Genomic DNA, 23303 nt, shown 5'->3' on the forward strand with positions numbered 1-23303 from the left:
TACACACTTTATGTGTGTGAGTGTGAGTGGTTTTAAAACAGAAATTCTACTTTTGTGAGGAGAAAATTAGGTTTTAAAGGGATGTGCCAAAGTTATCACTTCTAATGATTAGAGGTAGGAACACCAATGATTTTACCCCTCACAGTACCTTACTTCTTTCGGGCCTAGTTCTTAAAAGCAAAAAGTTGAGCAATAACATCTGTGGTAGGGGGTTGTATTGTGCCTTAGCAGTAGAGCCCTTGCCTAGCATGTGCAACGTTGGAGGAAGAGACCACCAAGAGACCACTCATGCAATTGGCAGAAGGGGATTTATTGATCTAGCATGCTGGGGCTCCATGCCCACTCAAGAAAGAGACCAGCCCAGAGCCCTGGCAGGGGTTGAGCAGTGCTTAAGTACACTTTTTGGGGAGGGCGGGGGCTTTGCATACATCAGAACAAATCAGCATGGGGCATGGGAAAATTGAACAGCAACTCTTAGACATGATTGGCACATTCATTGGCGGGAACAGGGCGGGCGGGGGTGATTGGACACTCCTAAGTGGGGTACACATTCAAACTGATTGGTTTTGGGCCCTGGATGCCTACGTACCAGGCTACACAGGATCCTAGGTTATTTAACAACTAAATGGCCAGTAGGGCATTGTCTTAACTGCCTCAGGAATTTCAGGTTCTGTGTGCAGTTCAGAAACTCTACTGTAAGGGTAAAATTTCTAAGCTGTTTCTAAACTGCAAAGCCTGAGTTAAAGTGTAAAAGACTGGACATTGTAAAGTTTTGTAAGCTACAAGGCCTGGGTTAAAAAGTAAAAGACCAGGTATTGTTAAATTCCTCTGCTACCCCCCAAACCTGTAATCCCTGTAGCTGTTAGAACAATACTGGAACTGCCCAGTAAATATTCCCACTGACTCCCTGGTTGTCTAATAATCTGGGACTCTGTGTAGTTTGTCACGTAGTTATTTAGGCCCTAAAACCAATCAGTTTAAATATGTACCCCGCTTAGGAGTGACCAATCACCCCGGTCCAACCTGTTCCTGCCAATGAATGTACTAATCATGTCTCAGAGTTGTTGTTCAATTTTCCCGTGCCTCATGATGATTTGTTCTGATGTATGCAAAGTCCCCCGCCCTCCCCAAAAAGTGTACTTAAGCTCTGCTTGACCTCTGCTCTGGGCTCTGGGCTGCTCTATCTTCCTGAGTGAGCCTGGAGCCTCAGCATTCTGAATCAATAAAACCCTTTCTGCCAATTGCATGAAGCAAGTCTCTTGTGGTCTCTTCCTCCGATGTTTCGCCGGTACCTTACACTACAATATCTAGTCCTTTACTTTTTAACCCAGGCTTTGCAGTTTAAAAGCAGCTTTACAATGCCTGGTCCTTTACATTTTAACTCAGGCTTTGCAGCTTAGAAACTTTACCCTTTCAGCTCATGCCTATAATGCCAGTGACTCAGAAGGCTGAAGGAGGAGGATGGTGAGTTCAAAGCCAGCCTCACCAATTTCGCTAAACCCTTAATAATGTAATGAGTTCCTGTCTCAAAATAAAACCTAAAAAGGGCTGAGATGTGGGTGAGTGGTTAATCACCCAGGTTCAATCCCCAGTTTAAATAAATGAATAAATAAATAGGCTAGATTTTGGCCCAATGGTTAATCTCCCCTGGTTTTAATGCTGGTAAAAAAAAAAAAATTGAAAGTTTACAAATTATGGGAACAGAAGGCAAACCCATTTTACCCCAACACTAGAAAGCAAAGTCTCAACAATGGGATGATCTGAAGTTAGGATCCCAGAGAAGACTTGTCCTGTAAAGGTAAAATTTCTAAGCTGATTCCAAGCTGCAAGAGCTTGAGTTAAAGTGTAAGAGACTAGGGCATTGTAAAGCTTCTAGATTACAAGGCCTGGGCTAAAAAGTAAAAGACAATTGTTACAATTGTAAAAGTCTATTATTACAATTCCTCTGCTATCCCCGGAACCTGTAATCTCTGTAAAGTTGTTAGGACAATGCTGGAACTGCCTAGTAAATGTCTCTATTGATTCCCTGGTTGTTTAATAGCTAAGGGCTCTAGGTAACATGGCACGTAAGCATCTAGGCCCCAGAACCAATCAGTTTGAATGTGGACCCCACTTAGAAGTAACCAATCACCCCTGCCCTGATTGTTCCCGCCAGTGTATGTACTAATAATCATGTTTCAGGATTGTTGTTCAATTTCCCCGCGCCTCATGATGATTTGTTCTGATGTATGCTAAGCCCACCGCCCTCTCCAAAAAGTGTACTTAAGATCCACCTGACCTCTGCTCTGGGCTCTGAGCCGCTCTCCCTTCTTGAGTGGGCACAGAGCCCCAGCGCGCTGGAACGGATCCCTAATAAATTTCCCCCCTGCGATTGCATGAAGTGAGTCTCTTGTGTGGTCTCTCCCTCCGACGCTCCGCTGCACCCCAACAGTCCTATCAACTAAAGCTGCCCTTGTTCCTGACCTGGGAAATCCCTATTCCCTATTGATTAAATACGTTTGTTATTTTGTTAACAAATCATTTTTTAAACTTTTTTTAAACAAGTTTACATGTTTTTATACTACATTCTTTACTAAAAATGGATAACAACTTACTTTTTGTGAATTAAAGGAGGGGGGAGCTTATTTTGTTATAAAACCATCTGTACTGATTTCACATAACTTATGATGAAAATTTTTGAAATGTAAGAATAATCTCTCTGCCTTTCCATTTATGAAACCTCTCTATTTCTAGTCTTCAGATAATAGTGAACTGGGCCAGGGACCTGCTCCAGTCAGCTGTAGGCTGCTATCCCCAAGGGCCAGGCCCTGGAGGCAGGGAGGGGCCCACCTAGGAGCCTGGGGCTGAAAATGAGATTGAGGCTGGAGCTGTGGGTGAAGTTGTTGGGCAGCCTCTGACCCTCAGGCTTTGCCTCCCACTGAGGCTGTGTCTACACGGAATCACCCCCTCCCCTAAGGTCCCCAGCCATTGACAGCAGTGGTGACCTCCTGCACAGGATCAAGGAGAAGGTGGGCACACCAGGAATAGTGGTCAGAGTTTCTGTAGAAGGAAAAAAGTCTGGTCAGAAGGTTTCTGTCATAACTAGATTACCCATTTCTCATGTAAGGAAAATTCGTCATTATAAAAAGGACATGAAAAAAATGAAAGAAGAAAAGGCTTACAAAGCCTAGAAGATCATGAAAGGAACAATGGCATCTGAATTAAAAAAATAAAATAAAATAAAAACAGAATGAAAATTATGAAAAGAATGACTTTGCTAAACTAAGAAGGAAGAAAATGATGAATCTAAATGCTGGAATTTAATTTCTCACACACACAAATAAAGCCAAAATGACTTTGAAGAAGGTGAATCATAATAAAAAAAAAGTTGAACATTCTATTGTTGAAAATTATTTTAAAATAATTCATTGTTCTTTAAACCTGGCAGGTGTTAATTCATTCTCCTAAAAAAGATCATTGCAAAATTTTCATGGATTCTAAAATGTGTATGATTATATATCCTGAGGGCATTCAGTGAGTTTGATCATGGTGGAATGGGCCACTTCAGGGCCTCTGTTTTTGTTTGTATTTCCTAACAAAATCTGGCATCCAAGCAGGTGATTCTTTAGATTGAGCCCCATGGAAATCTAGGTGGCCATTTTAGAGGAGGTTCAGTATAAAGATGCTCCTGAAAACTTGAGAATACTAGAGAAAATGTTCCCCCAATAAAACCTGGACCAGAGTAGAAAGAATAAGGTGTTACTAAGATGAATACTGATTTGTAGTTAGAATTTAGCATTTAGTTAAAATTAAATGATTGGACTTGCATGCCTATAATCCCCACAACTCAGGAGCCTGAGAAAAGAGTATGTGAAGCCAGATTTAAAGATAGGTAGTTAGTGTAGTTAGGTAAATCAGGTCTAATAAGATAAAGTAAATAGAGGCCATTATCAAGAATCCAGTCCAGGAAACCAGAGTAGCACTTGGGGAAATTGAAATGTTAATGTCCTCAAGGCCTGGAACGGTTCTAAAAAAACTGTTAATGAAGCAGCTCCCAGCAAACAGGGAGGTGCCCCAGGCCCTTCCTTCACAGATTACTCCTTTAGCCCATACATCTCTCACCTTTTGGCCTACCCACTGAGTTCTATCATTGCAAGGACATGAATACGGGAAAACTAAAAGAAGACCTTAGACATAAAAAAGGGAAGACCTCTCTCTTTCATGGATTTCACCTTTTGTGTCCTCTTCTTCCTCTGGGGAGAAGTCATTACTGCTGTCCTTTAATAAAGCTTCTACTTTCCACTCTACACTTGCCTTGGCATGCTTCTCTGGTATTATACTTCAGCATTCAGGGAAGCAAGGACTCATCACCGGTAAAACAGCGGTAACAGATGGCAAGTTCAAGGCCAGCTTCAGCAATTCAGGAAGATTCTGTCTCACAATAAAAAATAAAAAGGGCTAGGAGATATCTCAGTGGTCAAGTTCTCCTGTATTCAATTGCTAGTACCAAGGAAAAATAAAGTTTCTATCCATTTTCAATACAGATAATAAAATCTTAAAATGAAGTGGTATGTGCATGGTCAGGCAACTGTGGCAACCAAAAGGAGGCATATTTTAAAAGGCTGATGAACAAGGCTTCATTGAGATTCCACTCCTGAGTGGAACTCTTAGATTAACAGAGTCTGTAAGAAGAGGGTCTGAAGAGAAACCTCATGGGGGCTTGACAAGACAGAAATTTTATAGGGCTTAGGGAATGAAGGGAGGGGTTTGGACAGGAAAAGGAGTTTAAAGGGGGTCTAAAAAAGAGTCCTTGCACCACTGCAGTTGGTCAGGTGAGCTGGCTAAAATCCAGGATTAGCCATGAGACCCCACTGATTGGCAGGTGGTTACATCAGCCCCTGATTGATGTTTTTTTCACATGGGGGCTGCTTGGTGCTTTATTCCTAAGTCACCTTCATTGACCTAACAGTATATTGTTATATATTTTGTAATGCCAGATTCGTGGGACCCCAATAGACCTCCAGGAGTGGAATCTGATGCAATCACACAAGAGTCTTTATTGAAGCTCAAGCCTGGACTCACAACTGTTTCTGACACAGCGGTCCTGGTCCCGAGGAGTGAGTCCTGGTCCTTTGTTCAGTGAGATTTTATAGTTTTTTGGGGGGGTACTCTATGCATCACAACATCACAGAATAAATCATTTCACACTGCAGAAAAATCAAACAATGACTCTTAACATTGATTAGCATATTCACTGGCGGGAACAAGTTAGGTAAGGGTGATTGGTTAGTACAATAGGGGGATTCGTTTGAACTGATGGGTTTAATTCATGAGGGGTGTACATACTAAACAACATGGTTTCCTAACATGTTATCAACCACCCAGACTACTGGGGGGTCATCTGGCATCCCGGGTATTTTCCCTGTCTCATGCTGATTGGTGGCTGCTAGGGGGTTACTATGGGTCCTCATCTAGCCTAACTGAGTTAGGGACACCTGGCACTGCAGATCTCTCATGTTATTTGCAGACAAACAACTCAGCAGGGTGGGTATGTGCCTAGGAGTGCTCTGTGGGTTTTTCTAAAGACAAGGGTAATGCCCCCCTTTTCTGGACAGGCCTTGAAGTAGAAGCTGTTTTCAAAAATGAAGTCACATCAGTTTCTCAATTTGAAATTATTATATAATATATAATACATGTGTCTTATTAAATGAGAACTTGTTCATCTATTTATACTTTAAACAGGGCATACTAGTTTGATTGAGAACCAGACACTGGACTCAATAATCAAGTTTGATTTTTTTTGCCCTTCCTTTTGGTTGAAAGTTTTAATGATTTGTTTGTTTGTTTGTTTTTTGATTGTTTGGTTTTTTGAAGAACAATTTATTTGCTTATTTTAGTATCAAAGAAAGAAATACAGTCATTGAAATTCTAAGTGTGTGTACTAATTATCATTATATTTCTGTATTAGGAAGATGGAATATGCAGGCCCATTGCAAAGTTCACTAAATTTGTTGATATATCATTTGTAATCTTTTTTAAATGCTGAAGTACAATATTGCAGTATAAAGGAAAAGAGAAATAGTCAGCTGGTAGATATTTGGGGAAGTCTCATGCCCAGTTTTGTAGGATAAATCTGTTCCATGCTGGTACACAGAGCATGTTGAACATTGCTATTATTAATATTCAAAAATGTTGTTTATATCTCTTTGTGCTGTGGACGGGTTGATAGTAGGTATGAGTCCTTTCGGTCCCCATGGCGTCTTCCGCGGAGTCTGCCATTCAGTGTCGGGAAGGCTCACTACACACCTTTGGTGTAGCAACCCGCCTGCAGGCTCCTGATCCTCGCAGGCCGGTCCTCAGCGCAGCGATGGGGTTTTAAAACATCCATTGGTGTGTAATCCTTAAATAAAGCATGAGAGTTCTGCAAGCCCAGCTAAGGGCAGTGCCCCTACACAGAGATTCTATGCTAACCTGAAGACTGAAAACATAAGGTTTTGGTTTCTACCCCATGGGACATTGTTGGGATGCTTAGGTTCCTGCTGTTGCATGACAAGTGGAGAGCAACCCTTTCTGCCTGGCTACTATGGATTTTGTTGACACAAAGGATGCTCTGATGTTGGATGGTTTTCTATGAATATAACATCTTCCCTGTATTAAACTGAGCTTTAATACAGCTAGGAAGCACAAATAACTGGCTAGAATTTTGGGGACCTTACCATTAACTAGAGAGTATTTGCTTATGTTTTGTCTCATTTACAAGCACATGATTTTATTGGAAAAATTTCAATAAAATATTTTTTAAAAAAGTTGTTTATGAGTAAAATATGTTAAAAGAGGTGGGAGGTATTAACATACATATCTTTCTCTTGCCCAGAAATAAAGTAATTGAGGGATTTACTTATTCAAGACATTTAAATGCAACATGTACATGTAAGGAGAAGTCTTGTTTAATCTAGGTGATCCTGTGCCTTTTTGTGATCGAGGTTTACTTCTAATTGAAGTACTTTTTTCCTTCTCCCTGGGCTGGCATCTCAACAATACACTTACTACGCAGGCTAACAGCTTCTAACTCCTGCAGTATAAAAGAGCTGCCACAGAGATTTACAGTATTCCAGGGAAGGGTCTAACCACCAAAAGTGATCAGATAGAGGCAGGACCTCAAAACTGTACAGAGCTTGTGAACCTGTGCCTGTAACATCCTTAGGAGCTTACCTAGACAAGCTTTGCTCCTTGTTGTCCCACTGAACCCTGCCACTTGCCACTATTGGATGCCTGGGTCACAGCTTACAACCCTCTGTCTCTTCTGATGTCCATAGTTTGTTTCATTCTTTCCTTCCTCCCTTCCTCCCTGTTTTCCTTCCTTATTCATTTTTTTCTTTTTCCTTATCATTTCAAATTTTGTTATGACTGTCTTTTCTCTTTATTCCCTTATTTTTTATGAATATCCCTACCATTGTCTCCCCGCCTCCCACAAATTGAAGCTCATTTGAAAGCCTGGTTCTGATAGAGTCATCATAAACATTAGGTTACTTTACATTTAATTAGCCACAACGGGGTCCAAGAGTTGGATGCATACTGCATTGTCTCTCAACTTTAACTTGATTTTCCCTCACAAACATAAGCTCTTCAAAAGCAGGAGGCAGCTCTTCAAGTCTCTATATATTGCATCAATCATAGAATTTCACTCATGGCAGGTTACCACTCATGCTCCCTACATATTTGAGTTAAACTGACTTGATTCCATTGAAGATAAATGACTGGTCAAGGAAAGCTATACTTGCATGCACTTCCAGTTTTGTGAATGGAATGTCTGAAACATTTCAGGAAGGGTCCACTAGAAGGCCACTTCTCTAAGCAACCAGCTTTCTGCATAAACACATTGAGGCAGGCTTTGAACTTGCAATCCTCCAGCCTCCGCCTCCTTTCATGCTAACACACACACACACTCTCTCTACATTAAAATTTGTTATTCATTTATGTTGTATTTATGGTTATATCAATCATGATAGTACAATAATCATATTTTAACAACTTATTTTCTGCTTTGAGCTGTCTACTTATAACTTATGAATGAATTTGTTCAGGAAAACTACCTTATGTTTTTGTTTTCCTTTAAGTTCACAGATGAAAATATGAAGACTATAGATATTAGATCACATGTTAAGTTTAACATGTAGAAAGTTAAGAGAACAGAACTTAAACCTGTGAAATTCTGGACCCTTGACATTGGTCCCTCCTTATCAGAGGTGTTCACCAAAATTCCAAAACTGCTTTAATATAGATCTTCTTTAAAAACAGAAAAATAAAATAAAATAAAATTTGGAGTCAGGTATAAATTCAACAATTACAACTGAATACACCACATCATTTAATGCTTTCTCTGTGTGTGTCTCTCTCTCCTTGGAGACCAGGGTAGTCACAATCAGGCAGTATAAAAGTATGCACAGATGACCAGCCTCTCACACTCAAGCAGAATTGCCATGAGAATTATGGGACAGAAACCTACAAAAGTTATGAAGCATATAATAGTTATTTTTTGAGTGGTGGCAGGGAGGGCTCAACTGCTGAGCTACACTCACAGCCATTTTTATACTATATTTTGAGACAGGGTCTCACTAAGTTGTTTAGGGTCTTTCTAATTTGCTGAGGCTAGCTTTGAACTTGAGATCATTGTACCTCTGCTTTCTGACTCCTTGGTATAACATGCATGCACTATCACACTCAGCCTAGATATTTTTGTAAAGGAACAATTTCCATATCACTCCTAGAGTCCAAGCCCTTTTATGTGTAGTATCCCACATTAATTTCTTAGGTTACTGGTTTGGCTGAGCTCATGGTGACCCAACCCTTGACCTCTTATAAATCTCTTCCTCTGAACTATCCAGAACTATTTTTATCTTCTCTTCTCTCTCCTCTTGTACATGTTTGTTTGTGAAGGGATCTAGGGATATTTATTTATTTTACCAAGGATTGAACCCAAACTTCTCAACCACTAAACCACATCCTCAGCACCAGACAGTGATTCCTAAATTGCTTAGGGCCTAGCTAAGTTGCTGAAGCTGGTTTTGAACTTGCAATCTTCCAGCCTCAGCCTCCTCCTGTAGTGGCACCCCTGCCCCTACAGAAAATCTTAACTAAGCTTCTCCAGAGATCTTCACCATCATTGATTTTAGAACTATCAGTAAAAGAGTCTCTACTAAAGAGTTCAATGTAGGTTAATTTCCTATTTTCTTGTTGTTCTATTACTTGGCCACTCTCCTGGAACAAATCAGCACTCCAGGTATTGAACATCCCTTTACTAGCTTTTTACAGACATTTATTGAGTATAGTAGTTTAGAAAAGTGTGTTTGCAAATGTAAAAGGTGATAATAAAAAGACAAATTCTTTAACAAGGTCTTGAGCTGGAGCTCCAAAAGACGTCTACATTTCTGAGATAATAGAAGTTACCAGTTGGGCTCCATGGTAATAGCTAGTAGGGAGAGGAAAGAAAGGGGAGAAGAAGCTCTCCCCTTCTCAGGTGTTGTCCTTGAAGGGTTAACTTGCCCAAAACAGTGAAAGAAAAAGCTGCTTTTATGTGAACTCCTGCAGACTGTGAACCTCTGAGACCCTCCCCTTACATACTGGGTATAAAACTCTAAAACTACCTGAATTCAGGGTTCAGGGGATTGATTGATTACAGCAAAAGCTGTGCCCTCTGAACCTGGCTGCAGCCAAATAAAACCATTCCTGCTATCTTCAGTGCCTTGTCTCGTCTGACCCCTCACAGTGGTATCAGAGGTAGGGTGTGCCAAGGAGGATGCCATGAAGTACAATGTCCTTTAGCCAATGTCCTGGAAGGAGCCTGAAAGAATCCAGGGGGACCCTCATACTGTCCCTGTGGACTCATGCCCTGGGACTGTGCCCTGCATGCCTAGGAGCCTTGAAGTCTTGGTTGTGCTGATCATTCCTTATTTTGTTCTTTCTCTCCTGAATGACTTAAAGGTTCTTCAATAAGAACAACTCTTCATGTTGGCTGGGGTTGTGGCTCAGAAGTAGAGCACTAACCTAGCATGTGAGAGGTGCTGGGTTCAAATCCTCTGCACCCATGCAAAAAATAAATGAATAAAATGAGGTATTGTGTCCAATTACAATATATATACATTTTTTCCACATATATATGAATATACTTTTAATAATCTTAAATATCTTTTGCATCAATTTCATAATTTAATAAACTTCTTAACTGAATTATTATTGATACCTTTTACATCCATTTGCAAACTAAAATCTCACTATATTTTTATAGTTTTTGTGACTCTACAAATATCTTGCTAAAAATGTCATTACTAAAGTTTCCTTTCATTAGAATAATTTTCTGCTAGACAGAAAAAGGAATGAAAGTGGAAGATATGAGATTAATAGAGAACTGATTTTATCAAATATTAAAGGTCCTACACAAAATCTACAAAATTGTGTAGCATTATTATCTTCGTATAGTGATTTAAAATCTACATGACTCCACATCAACAAGGAGCCATTTTTATTACTAAAAATATTTACATATACTTAAAAAGACTTACTACTCTCTACCTCTTGGAATTATAAGGCATTAATATGTCCTAGAACCTCTATACATTCCATTCCCTTTGGAATTCTACTAGAGTTGCCTTATTTCTAACTAAGAGCATCATTTTTATCTTGTTGTATGAAAGAACACTATTTTTTCCTTAATAGAGTTTCTTGTTTCTGTGAATGAATTTGGGGAATAAATTCCTGAAAGTGGAATTCCTGTATCAATACAGTATATTTAAAATTGTTAAAACACATGGCTATGTTCCATGTTGAAGGAGCCTACCAAATATATTCAATCAACATACTGAGGAAGGTCTTTTTGCCTTCATTTTACATTTTTTTTCTTAGTTATACATGGACACAATATGTTTATTTTGTTTATTATTATTATTATTATTATTATTATTTTTAATGTGGTGCTGAGGATCGAACCCTGTGCTTCACATGTGCAAAGCAAGTGCTCCACCACTGAGCTACAACCCTAGTCCTTTTCCAACATTGTAACAACATGAGTTATAATGAAAATTCCTTCTTGTTTTTTATATAGCAGGAAGTAAATCCAGGGACTCATGCATGCGAGGCAAGTGCTCCACCACTGACCTACATCCCTAGACTCTGTTTTGAAAGTTTTTAACACTTTCTAATATGCCATTTAAGTGTGTATTTACTTTAACTTTCTTGTGTCTAATATTAGTGAGGCCATGCTTATCTTTCCTATTGAAGAAGCATTTAGGAATCTATATTTATCTGTGAGAATTTGAGAAGAGTTCCATAATTTTCATCACTTTTTTAATTGATTTTGGGCGGATGACATTTATGAAATCTAATTATCAATAATTAGTACTTTCAAAAGCATCAAGCATTCCATCTTATATACTTTATTTCCACTTTGCCTAATTCAAATTCAATTTTTTTCCCCTACCATTCATCCCAATATGTTTTCTTGCTTAATGTTTAATTATGATTTCAAATTTTTCACTTCATAACACTTAGCACCATAACTCAAGAACTCTGGATACCCAGTGTAATCTGAACTCTCCAGATTCCAGGTTCACATTGCCTCCAAGCATCATTACTTTTCTGCTCCAGGAGAAATGCTCATATAGTTTTAAGGCAAGAACATATCAGCAGTGAGAATTGGGTGAAACTTGTGGGTGGGTGGGGGGAGAACATCACTGAATATAGCTCTAGATTGCTAAAAGAATAGGTAGCAGAAGAAAAAATTCAGGAAGAAGAAACTACCTAGAGTGTTGAGAGCCACGGCAGGGTCAAGATGGTGCCTGGCATTTTGCCAGAAGAATGGGATCCTGCTGCCGCAGGTGCCCGCTATTTTTGAGCTCTAGTGGAGTTCCTAGAGAGTTGGGGTGGGTGGAGTTCGGTTGAGTTCCGGCTGATTGCTTCTGAGGTTCCTGAAGTTCAGGTGGAGCTCTCCGGAAGTTCCTGGAGAGTTAGCGTGGGCAGCAGGCCGGGTGAGTTCTAAAAATAAAGTTCATTGGTGCTTGAATCTTCAAGTGGCTTGTGATTTGTGCCTAGCCAGACTGCGGCACTACAAGTCCAGGAAAAAGCAAGTGTCTGGAGCTGCATTGGCAATAGAAGTCACAGTGGTCATCCTGGAGTTTGATCTGTCAAAGTTGTGTGCAGTGTCTGAAAAGAAAGAAAGAAAGATGAAGAGAGAGAGAGAGAGAGAGAGAGAGAGAGAGAGAGAGAGAGAGAGAGAGAGAGAGAGAGAGAGAAATGAAAGAGAGAGGAAAGCAAAGAGAAGAAGAGGCCAGTAAGGAAGGAAGAAAGTCCTTTGGATTGAAACAAAATGCCAAACTAAGACTACATGCAAAGACCTTAGGGTGAAATTTCAACACAAGAGACAAATACTAAGAACAATATAAATGTAAATGTCAATCCAAAGGATCAACCTTTTGTACTTGGACTTAAAAACCTAGAGAACTAGCATCTCATGTGTTAATTCAAAACCAAACTGCTTCATTCTCTTACACACTAAGGGGTGTAAGGTTTCTGATGCAATTTGAAGTCATCCCTCACTTTCCTTCTTAGTCAAATAAATGCTACAAATAATACTACTTATTAAGCCCACTTTCTTCCCAGAATTATATACCAGAAGACCTTAGCACATTCTAGCATACCAGAATTATTTGCTATATATTCATTATAATTACTTTCTGTACTATTTTTTTTTCAGTTATTTCACTGGAGCAAAAATTTAGCTGCATTTTGATATTTTGTATTCTACCCCTGAGAAACAGTTCTCTGGCTTTCTGAATACTAAATTAATTGTAAAGATAAATCTTGCCATGTGAGTTAGGACAGCACAGGTTTGTAATCTCAGGGACCTAGAAGGCTGACACAAGAGGATTACAACTTCAAGACAGGGCGGGAAGAGTGGCACACACCTGTAATCCCAGTGGCTGGGGAGGCTGAGAAAGGAGAATTGGGAGTTCTAAGCCAGCCCCAGCAAAGGTGAGTTTCTACAGAATTCAGTGAGACCCTGTCTCTAAATAAGATACAAAATAGGGCTAGATAAGTGGCTCAGTAGTTGAGTACTCCTCAGTTCAATCCTGGTATGGAAAAAAAAAAGAGAGAGAGAGAGAGAGAGACAATTCAGCAACTTCATTAGATCATGTCTCAAAACAAAAACTAAAAATTACTGGAGATATGTTTTGTAAGGTTGTCAAAAACTAAAGCCCTATGATTTCAATTTCAAATTTTAAAAATGCTAGGAAAAGTAGGGTCCATGAAGGCCATCTTTAGTAGAGTTCCTTGGAGGGGTCCTGGCAGCAAAATGCTCTGGGTGGAGTCTTTTGGAGGATCTATGCCAGTGGGTGCATACCAAGGCCCAGAGTTTGAAGGTTTAGCTTCTGGGGTCTCTTAAGCGGTCTCGCAGTGAGTGCAGTCAAGTGTGTAGTGGCAGCTGTGACCCAGACTGGGAGGCTTGCCATCTTCTCTGGCTGGACTTGATTATCTACTCTGGCTTCTTTACTCCTTTGAACCCTAAATGCCTGGTCAGACTGTGAATCTCTTTAAGCAGAAGGTTGTAGGTGGGTTTGAATGTAAGATAGGCATTGGTGTCAGTTAGTCAACTGCAAGGTGACGGGGCACCCCTGAAACAGCCTTGGGGGAAACTGGTGACAGGGTAGCACAGAAGATCATTTCCCATCTGGGTTCTCAAGACTGCAGTGTATCTGCTTGGAGATGCAGTGCATATAGAACACCCAATACACCAGTGCTCTGGATACCCACCTCTTCCCTGGAGACCACTAACCCAAGCTGCCAATATGCAGAGAAAGAACAATGAGGGAGGGCCCCCTTAGATTCAGACTTGACCCACTTAGATATGGATGTGGTCTCTAACTGAAGCCAGATTTAAAGTTAGGTAGTTAGTGTAGTTAGGTAAATTGGGTCTAATATGAGTGAAATCTAAAATGGAGGCCATGCTGGGAATGAGTCAGGGAAAACACAGAGGACAATTCATGGAATGTTAATGAAGTCCTGAAAAGGCCCTAAGCCAAAGTCCACCTGGAAGAAGTATTAATGAATAGCCCCCAGCAGATTTGAAGATAGCCCATCACAAAGAAGTGATAATGAAGTCCTTCCTGACCAGATTACTTCTTTGGCCCACCGGTGTCCCACCCCTCGGGCCTTCCAACCTACATTCCATCACTGAAAGAACTATAAAAAGGGGAGACAACTGCACTTCCACGGATTCCACCCTCTGGCTCCCCTTCTTCCTCCGGGAGAAGTCTTTTCTGCTGTCCTTTAATAAACTTCTAATTTCTACTCTGACCTTGCCTCGGCGTGCTTCTTTGGTGTTATTCTTCAACATCGGGGAGCAAGAACTCGTCACCGGTCAACAGCGGTATCATAACCACCCAGTGGTCTGAGCCTCCTTTCCCCAACATCCCCAGCAGAAGTACACTACACCCAAGAATTTCATGTTTTGGCACAATTTTATTGAGGAAGCCGAAGAAAAGTGCACAAGAGTTCTGAAGCCTCCATGGTGGACTAGCAAACACAAGCTTTACTTCTAGGTGATCCCTTCCAAAACACCTCCAAACATGGTTGCAGGGGAAATCTCAGTGCTTCTGGGTCCCAAAGGTTACAGACTCAAGCAACCTCAGGGAGTCTTGCACAGAGGGCCTGGATCCATTCCCAGTAGCCTTGGTTTTACTTCTGGCTGCTGGTGGGGGCAGGGGGAAGAGGGCTCTTACAAGGGTCACCACCAGAGGTCTTGGCCTCTAGACCTCCCTCACCTGAGCATCTGGAACACAAGGGAGCCCCAGCGGGTGGTCGATGGCAGGGCATCTTCAAGACCCCTGACTTTCCTGGAGTTGCCTGCGGCTTTGAAGACACCTGGTCCAGGACAGGAGGCTCTGTGTCCTGATGCAAGGTGCCCTGTGCTCTGGGAAAGTCATCTTTCCATGACCAGTGCCAGAGAAGAGGCCCTTGGGGTATAGAATGCAGGTCACGGTGCAATTGTAGAAGGGCAGCGACTGGGACCCAGGATATATTGAGCTCAGGGTTGGAGGTCTCTGGAGCCCTGGCGCCTGGTCTGCAGTATATGCCAAGCCTGTGGCACACAGCAGGGAAAAAATGCTGCTCCATGGCATTGTGGGCTTCACATCAGGTACCACCAAGTATATGGGACTCAGCAGGCAGCAGATTTAGTGTTCTGAAACTTCTCTGGCCTCCAGGGAGTTTCTAACGACCTACAGGAAACCTGGGTGGTGTTTGCTTTAATCCTGAAAGGAAATTCCATTACAAAGCTCAATTAAGGAGATTAGCAACAACAAGAAAAACCAATCATCTGTTAGTCTCTGGAATTGGAAGGCAGTCTTGCTTCATACAAGTCACTGAAAAATAGACATTTTTCTTCTGGCTTTAGCGGGGTTGTCAGCAAAATACCTAGAGAATCACAACATGGTGTGTTTGCAACCCTTTTCCTTCCTGAACTCTGTTTGCATGGTAGAATACTTTTGACTAGGAATACTTCCAAAAAGCAATTTAAAAATGGGAAATAAGTTTCTGGTTTCAGATCTGGTGCTTTATTTTCATTGATCTCTCACCTCAAACTCTACTCCATTCAATTCAGAACTTGAGAAACAAATTCCCAGTATGATTATAGGAGGGCTGGGGCTTGTTGGAATAAATTAGGCCATAATTCCTCATGAAAGATATTTATGGCTCATTATGGAGACTTTGTAAAAAATAATTTAAAGATAACTGTCAGTATCTTATAAACACCCAATAGGATGAAGCTAGAAATCTGTAATAAAAAGGGAAGTGAAAATTCACAAATTTGTAGAAAGAAAGAAAAATTCTGATCAAGCAAAAAAGCACAAGGGAAAAAAGAAAGTACATAGATAACTAAAAAACGATGGGGACATGCTAAGAGCCATAGCCAAGTAAAAATGATGCTTGGCATTTTTGGTTGAAAGGTGACACCAGAAAGCCCTTGAGATGATATGATTATGTTAAGATCTGCATTCAAATGGATATTAGACCCCTGCTGTCTACCTTGGCCTGCTATGGGACTCCTGGAGAGTTCCCATTGGTTGAGGAAGTGTGGTAGGAGGGAATTCCGGAGGTGGGATTTCCTGTTGTGTGTGTATATCAGGGAGAATGCAGCATCCCTCAGTCGACTTATTTCCCGGGAGCATACAGGGCATTGGCAGGAGTTTCAAAAATAAAGTTTGTTCCTGCTTGAGTGGCTCCTGATTTTGTGCCCAGCCAGACTGCGGCAGGAACACACTATATCAAAATTTATGGGATGAAGCAGAAACAGTGACCAGGAAGGTGTAGTAGTCAGGGTTCTCGAGAGGAACAGAATCAACAGGAAGTATGATTATACAAAGGAGATTGATTAGATTGGCTTACTTAATCAGAAGCTGGATAATCCCCAATGGCCTTCTGCAGGCTGTAGAGCTGGAGGAACCAGTAGCTGAAGCCCCCAAACAAGACAGATCAACAGTGCTCTCCTAGTCTGAACAGAAGCTTCCGGAACTCCCTGAACAATCACTTTCAGAGCCCACTTTGGAGGAGTGAAGAAGCAAGAGTCCGATATCTTCAAGTGAAGACAGCAGCAATCAAGAAGGCGTTGTAAGTCTCCCCCGCAGCCAAAGCCGCCAGACACGCAGAGCAAGAGGCAGCTTGACTGAGGGCTGCCAAGCGGAGCTCAGAGAGGCGCGGCGGGGGGGATCGAACTGAGCTGGATAGAGGGTGTCCTTGGTGAGCGACCAGCTTTCAGGCATTCTGTCGCCAGCCCCTAGAGCACCTCTGCAACCATGACTGGGCTGCTGAAGAGGAAGTTTGACCAACTGGAGGAGGACTCCTCCTCGTTCTGCTCCTCCACCTCCTCTGACTGCGTCTCTCCTTCCTGCTCCCCAAGCTCTTCAGTCTCAGGTGAAGAGAGCCCCTGGGGTCAGATGCCCCTACCTAAACGGGTCTTCTGTGGCTCCCAAAGTTTTACCCCTCGGTCCATTTTGAAGCGGGTTCCTCGGGAGCGCCCATGCCGTGTTGCCTTCACTGGCATCACTGTCTTTTACTTCCCACGGTGCCAGGGCTTCACCAGTGTGCCCAGCCGTGGTGGCTGTACTCTGGGCATGGCCCCTCGCCACAGCGCCTGCTGCCACTTCTCCTTGTGTGAGTTTACACAGGAACAAGCCCGGGCCCGGCGCGAGAAACTCCGTCAGCGTTTGAAAGAAGAGAAGCTGGAGATGCTGCGGTGGAAGCTTTCAGCCTCTGGAGTACCTGAGGGAGAGGCAGACCTGCCACTTACATTGGATGCCATCAGTGATGCCTCTGTGGAAGAAGACTTGGCAGAGGCTGTGGCAGGCGGCCTGTTGGAAGAAGTGAACTTCCCACCATACCACCCAGCGCGGCGACGGCGTGCTTTGCTGTGGGCTGCGGGTGTGCGAAGGATCGACCGCGAGGAGAAGCGGGAACTGCAGGCGCTGCGCCAATCCCGTGAGGACTGTGGCTGTCGCTGCGATAGGGTTTGTGACCCTGAGACCTGCAGCTGCAGCTTGGCGGGTATCAAGTGCCAGATGGACCACACAGGGTTCCCCTGTGGCTGCTGTAAGGAGGGCTGTGAGAACCCCAATGGCCGTGTGGAATTTAATGAGGCGCGTGTGCAGACCCATTTCATCCAGACACTCGAGCGCCTGCAGCTGGAGCAGAGGGCCGAGAGCCTTGGAGAACTGGAGGCCCCTGCACAGGGCAGCCCACCCAACCAAGGCGAGCAGAACATGGTGTCCTCTTTCCAGCTGGCCAACCCCCCCAGCAAGCAGTGAGCTGGGAGACAATAGCTGCAGCAGTGACATGAAGGATTCTTCCATGACATCTTCCTTATCAGACTCTAGTGAGGCCCCAGACCAACCCACCTCCCAGGCATGCCTGGCCTTGGCTTCCAGTCAAGCATGGATGATGACAGCCTGGAGCAGATCCTGAGTTTCAGTGACTCTGACCTTGGTGTGGGGGGGGGGGGACTGTGGGAGGCCATCCTCACAGGTGATTTGAGTTACCTCCCTGGCTGGGTGAGAGGCGCTTAGACACAGCTGTGTCAGAGCTTTCTCCACCCTTCTCCAGGTCCAAGGGCTTTTCCGTGCAGAGGCATGTCTGGCCACTGCCCCAAGACCCAATTGTCACCCCTGACCTTATGATGCTGCCCCCTTTAATCTTCATTGGATGGAATTTTCCCCAGAATTTTTTGTTCCACAATAAAAGTCCACTCACTGACGTGTTCGTTCTCTCTCTCTCTCTCTCTCTCTCTCTCTCCTCTTCAGTAAACCTTGCTACCACATTCAGTGGCTTGAGGCTGGAGCTGGGAGGAGAAGTCCTGGAGCTGGTTTTAAAGGTAATTAGAGTCTTGTCTCTTTAAGTGGTTTCTCACCATTTGAATCTTCTTTCAGGAAGCCAGCATGTGTCTTGCAGGCTAGAGACGAGGAGGAAGAGGAAGGGGGTGTGGGGAACCTGGACAACCTCAGCTGCTTTTACCCAACTGACATCTTTACTGGTGACCCTGGTGGCCTGGCCAGCTGGACCCACAACTACTCTGGCTTTAGCTTTGTGCCGGGCATCCTGGATGAAAATACCAACCTAGATGCTAGCTGCTTCCTAAATGGTGGCTTTGAAGGGTTGAGAGAAAGTAGCCTCCCTGGCACCTTAGTACCACCCAGTGTGGACATCCACCAGAGCAACTCCGTGGACCTCAGCCTTTCTTTCTGTGACTCCTTCAAGCTACTCCAGTCTCTGCCAGATTATAGTTTGGGGCCTCACTATATCTCTCAGAAGGCTCCTGGCAGCCCGGACAACTTTAAGGCATCCCATGGCCCCTTGCCTGGCCTCTCTTCACCGGGGATGGCAGCACTTGCTTCTTGGAGTCCCTCATCAGCTTGTCTGCACCAGTTGCCCTCGTCTTGGCCCTCTTCATTGACAGCCAGTTTGAGGACACTGCCCTGGCCTCTCTGGTAGAGCTTGTGCAGGTGTGAGGACTTGGGTACCTTTTCCGTTCCCCAAGAGCCCTGTTGCTGATTTTGTGTGATTTGGGGGTACCCCAAGGTCTGTATGCAATGTTTCCTATTGGCTGGCTTAGCCACAGGTATGGGCCCTCCTGGTTTCCACGAAACACTCTGAATTTATTAAATAAATAAATAAATAAGTAAATTTTGTATGCTGAAGAGAGGGGGAGGTGCTTCCCCCTTTCAGCAGCCTCGCCCCCCACACCCACACAGTGCTCTTCCACCTCCACAGCATGTGCCAGGAAGAGAAGACCTCTTTTCAGTCTCTGTATGATATTCTTTAGCCCAAGGACAGTGAAACGGGGCTAATCAGCCTCTTCAGGCTTCTTATGCCACTCTGAGCCCTAGACCTATGGGGTGGCTAGATCCTCTGGACTGTGAAGACTGTAATTTATTTCCATAATTTATTTGGAGACTGAAGCAGCTTTAGCTGTGCCTCTTTGGTTGCTAAGTAGTGCTGGGGGCAGGGTCCCTTTTGTCCTGCATCCTGTCCTGCCTGGGCTTTGGTGTATACCAGGTGTGGATGCAAGCCCTGTGATCTCCTATTAGTTACCTGGTTCAGAGATGGCTGTGTAAGCAGGTGCTGGGCTGGCCAGTTGTGACCAAAACCCCCTTATGCCTGCCCCACCCAGCCCCTTTGCTTCCTGCCCTCCGATCAACTTTCTCCCCTCCAAAAGGCAGTGGCCTCCATTCCCAGTCCATAATGTAGGAAGGGGAGACTAGATGCTCATAAAGGGCAAGGGATTTGCCTTTGTATGAACATGACCCTGCAGGGCTTTGGGACACTGCACTCTATCACAGCCCACTGTGTACCCTGAGGCCATTTGCTAAGGGGTGGCCCCTTAGGGCTTTTATGCCTTTCATTTGCTGATGTTGAATTATGAATTTTGAATTTTACATTAACTTTTATATTGTCCCTCAGTGTCAGAACTATAATTTATTAATTTCTCTGTGTGTCTGTGCCAAGAAAGCTAGGCTCTGGGCCTGCCCCCTTGCCTAGGCAGCCTTGCCAGCCTGTGCTGTGGGAACACATTGTACCTGAGCTGACAGGTACCAATAAAGAGGAAGAAGAAGGAGAAGAAGAAGAAGAAAGTTCTAGAAGAATTGCACTTGCATCTGTGGTTGCTTCTAGTTCTTCCATCTTTTTTTTTCTATCCAGCCCACTATACTGACCCACTTTAGGGAGGGACTCCACTTCAGTTGTGATCCACATGCCAATCATTCCTAAACACACCCTCATTGACACACCCAAAAGTCTCTTAATCATTGGCATGTCTTAATCCTATCAAGTTGACTGAATGCTAACATTAACAAAGACTACCAAGACTGGATCAACAAGAACACCAGAACAAATCTACAACTATGACTGAGATAAAATCAGGAATCAAACATAAAGTGAGGCTGAGGATGTAACTCAGTGGTATGGAGTACTTGCAGGGGGCTCTCCCTGTGTTCAGTGTCCACCACTGCAGGAAAAAAATATCCCCATAAATGAAAGTTCTGGACATAATGACTTCATCAGTGAATTCTATGAAATATTTAGGTAAGTGATTAGAGAAACATTGCCAATTACTCTCAGTCTCATTCAAAAAATTAAAGAGGAAGGGGGAAAAAGAATTATAGAACTCTACTCCTAGTTCTACCTGCCAGTGGGTGTATAGAGAACTGTCAGAGTGTGAATTCAAAGAATATTTCAATTGTACCAATATTTCATATTTCTGCCAATAATGTATTTTGCAATTGATGCTGAAAAAGGTAAGCACAAAATAAAGTATTAAATTAGGGACTGTCCTTCATCTCTGGTTCTTCCTGATTGCATTTTCACTGTTAACTCTTAAAAAATAAAAGTAGAAAAGGATGGCAGAAAATTCAACTACTTCCTTAAAGGTGCATCAACATCTCTAACACATATTGAAAGACATAAGCAACCTCATTCTACTTGGGACCTCATTTTTCTCTGAAACTTAACCCCTGACCTACTGCAGTCCTAAAGTCAGGAAAATACCACAGAAAAGCTCTGTGGAAACAGTTCTCAGAAAAGCCTCAGATGATGATTGCCTAAGATAGGCCAAGATATCGAAATATCTGAAATTTCAGATGGCCCCCACCTGGGTGTGGTGATCAATATCTAAACTAGAAGCCCTGCAGCTTGGCACGTCTACCCCCCCTTGAGACACCCTCACGGTTTAAACCGGTCATTTTTAAGTGGGTCAACCCCTTGAACTAACCAATAATCCTTTCCATATTCTTTCCTGCCACTTGATACGCTAATCATGTTTTAGAGTTGTTGTTTGATTTTCCCACGGTGTGTGATGATTTGCTAAGAGATGCTGTGATGTATGTGGGGGTCCCTGCCTTCCCCAAAGAATATATAAAACTGCTGCAAACCCTAGGCTCGGGGCCTCTCAGCATCGCCAGTTGCTGTGTGTGCATGGAGGACCTAGCTAGCTTGCAATAAACACTTCTTTGCTATTTACATCGATCTTGGTCTCTGGTGATCTTTTGGAGGTCCCAAATTCAAGCATAACAATATCTGGGTTATCAGTTTCTCTGGGAAAATACTTTGCTTACCGTGTTTTGTCTTCTGGAAAACTCCTTTTGAATCTGAAAAAGTAAAATGTCTCCCTGTGGTCTATCAAAGGTGTAAAATTAGGACTTTTGGAATTCACTCTAGGAAATGGAGGGAAGGGTCCAAATGTTCAGACAACTCTGGGATTAATCTGCATGGCTGTTTGGCCCTAGAACAATTACAGAAGTGAAATGAGTTTAACAAGACTTGTAATTAACATACATTTATGATTAACAGGCAAGTGAGAACATTGTCTGCCCTCTGTGCAAAGGAGACCCCCAGGATCTGTACCATATCCAGCAAAGACACCCACCGCACAAGGCATACTGGCATCCAGGAAACACGCCCTTCCTTTCTCAACCTCCAAAACAAACACAGAAGTGAAAAAAATTTTTTTCCATAATTTTATTAGACAAGGGCCAGAAAATTTTATGAAAATCCAAGACAGCATAAATTTCTCACATGATTACTAAACTGAAAAACTTTTAAAAAATATCAATTTATTTTTTTAGTTATAGTTAGAGAGAATACCTTTATTTTATCTATTCATATATGGTGCTGAGGATTGAACTCAGGGCCCCACACATGCTAGGTGGGAGCTCTACTGCTGAGCCACAACCCCAACCCTGAGAAATGTGTTTTTTTTAACACCCTTTCTTTGTAGAGGTTCTTCCATTGCAGCATGTTGGCAGAGACCTCATGGCTCTCAAGCCAAGGACAAGCAGTGAGCAGTCCAGAGCTCTCATTATTCTAAACTCTCTGAGCATGGGTGGGAACCTCAGGCAGCATCCTGCAGACTAGGGTGGGGCTCTTGGCACTCACAGATTGAGACTCTGGAAAGAGCATGGGCAATCTCAGGATCCCTCAGTCCATGGGGGCAGGCTGAATGCTTGTCAGCCAGGTTTTTCAAAGGCATCCTCCTCTCCTGGGGGTACATGGGGCTATTTTGGGGTCTCAAGCATCCTTCCTGGACAAGCAGGTGGCTGTGTACCTCTTCTTGAGGTGCTGTGCAATCTGGGTTCATGGAAGGGTCAGGGCGAGATGTGAAACCCATAAGGTCTAAAAAGTATTTGACAGGTGACATCCTAGTGATCCCAAGAATGAAAACCCAGCCTGGGATCAAAAGGCAGAAGCCAGGGCCCAGAATTGGATTCTTTGAGGGCTGGAAGTGCCTGGGGCCCTGGAGCTTCATCTCCACAATCCCAGGCCTCCTCCATACCTACAGCAGGGCAAAAGTTTGTCCATAGCTGCAGCTTCTCAGAGGAAGAAAAGTCTTCAGAAACCCCTTGTCTGATAGTTTCTACTCTTATAATCTCCTCTTGATCTGAACCACAGGGTATAAAGTTGTGGGGAGATAGGATCTCAAGGGCATATTCCTTCATAAAGCAGGATCTCCTAATCCTAAAGGCAGAGCCAATCATTTTGGATGTCAGTGTTCAGTTGAATACATTTTGTTTGTTCAAAAAGATTTTTGAAAATCTCAGAATCCCCACTGCTCATTGTGATGGCCCATGCCTGACTACCCTAGTCTCCAAGGAGAGAAAGAGAATGTAGAAGATGAGAGAGTGAATGAGTTAGCCTTAGAGTGTTGTAGGATCAGACAAGGCATGGCACTAAAAATAGCAGAAAACAGTTTTATTTGGCTGCAGCCAGGCTCAGAGGGCACAGCTTTTGCT

General features: G+C 43.1%; 1 pseudogene; it reads left to right on the forward strand.

The window, feature by feature from the left end:
* The first annotated feature begins 16814 nt into the window (after positions 1-16814).
* LOC144253605 (cysteine/serine-rich nuclear protein 1-like) lies at positions 16815-19028 on the forward strand (annotated as a pseudogene).
* The last annotated feature ends 4275 nt before the right edge of the window (positions 19029-23303 follow it).

This window comes from Urocitellus parryii, chromosome 3, assembly GCF_045843805.1.
Source record: "Urocitellus parryii isolate mUroPar1 chromosome 3, mUroPar1.hap1, whole genome shotgun sequence".
Classification (NCBI taxonomy): Eukaryota; Metazoa; Chordata; class Mammalia; order Rodentia; family Sciuridae; genus Urocitellus; species Urocitellus parryii.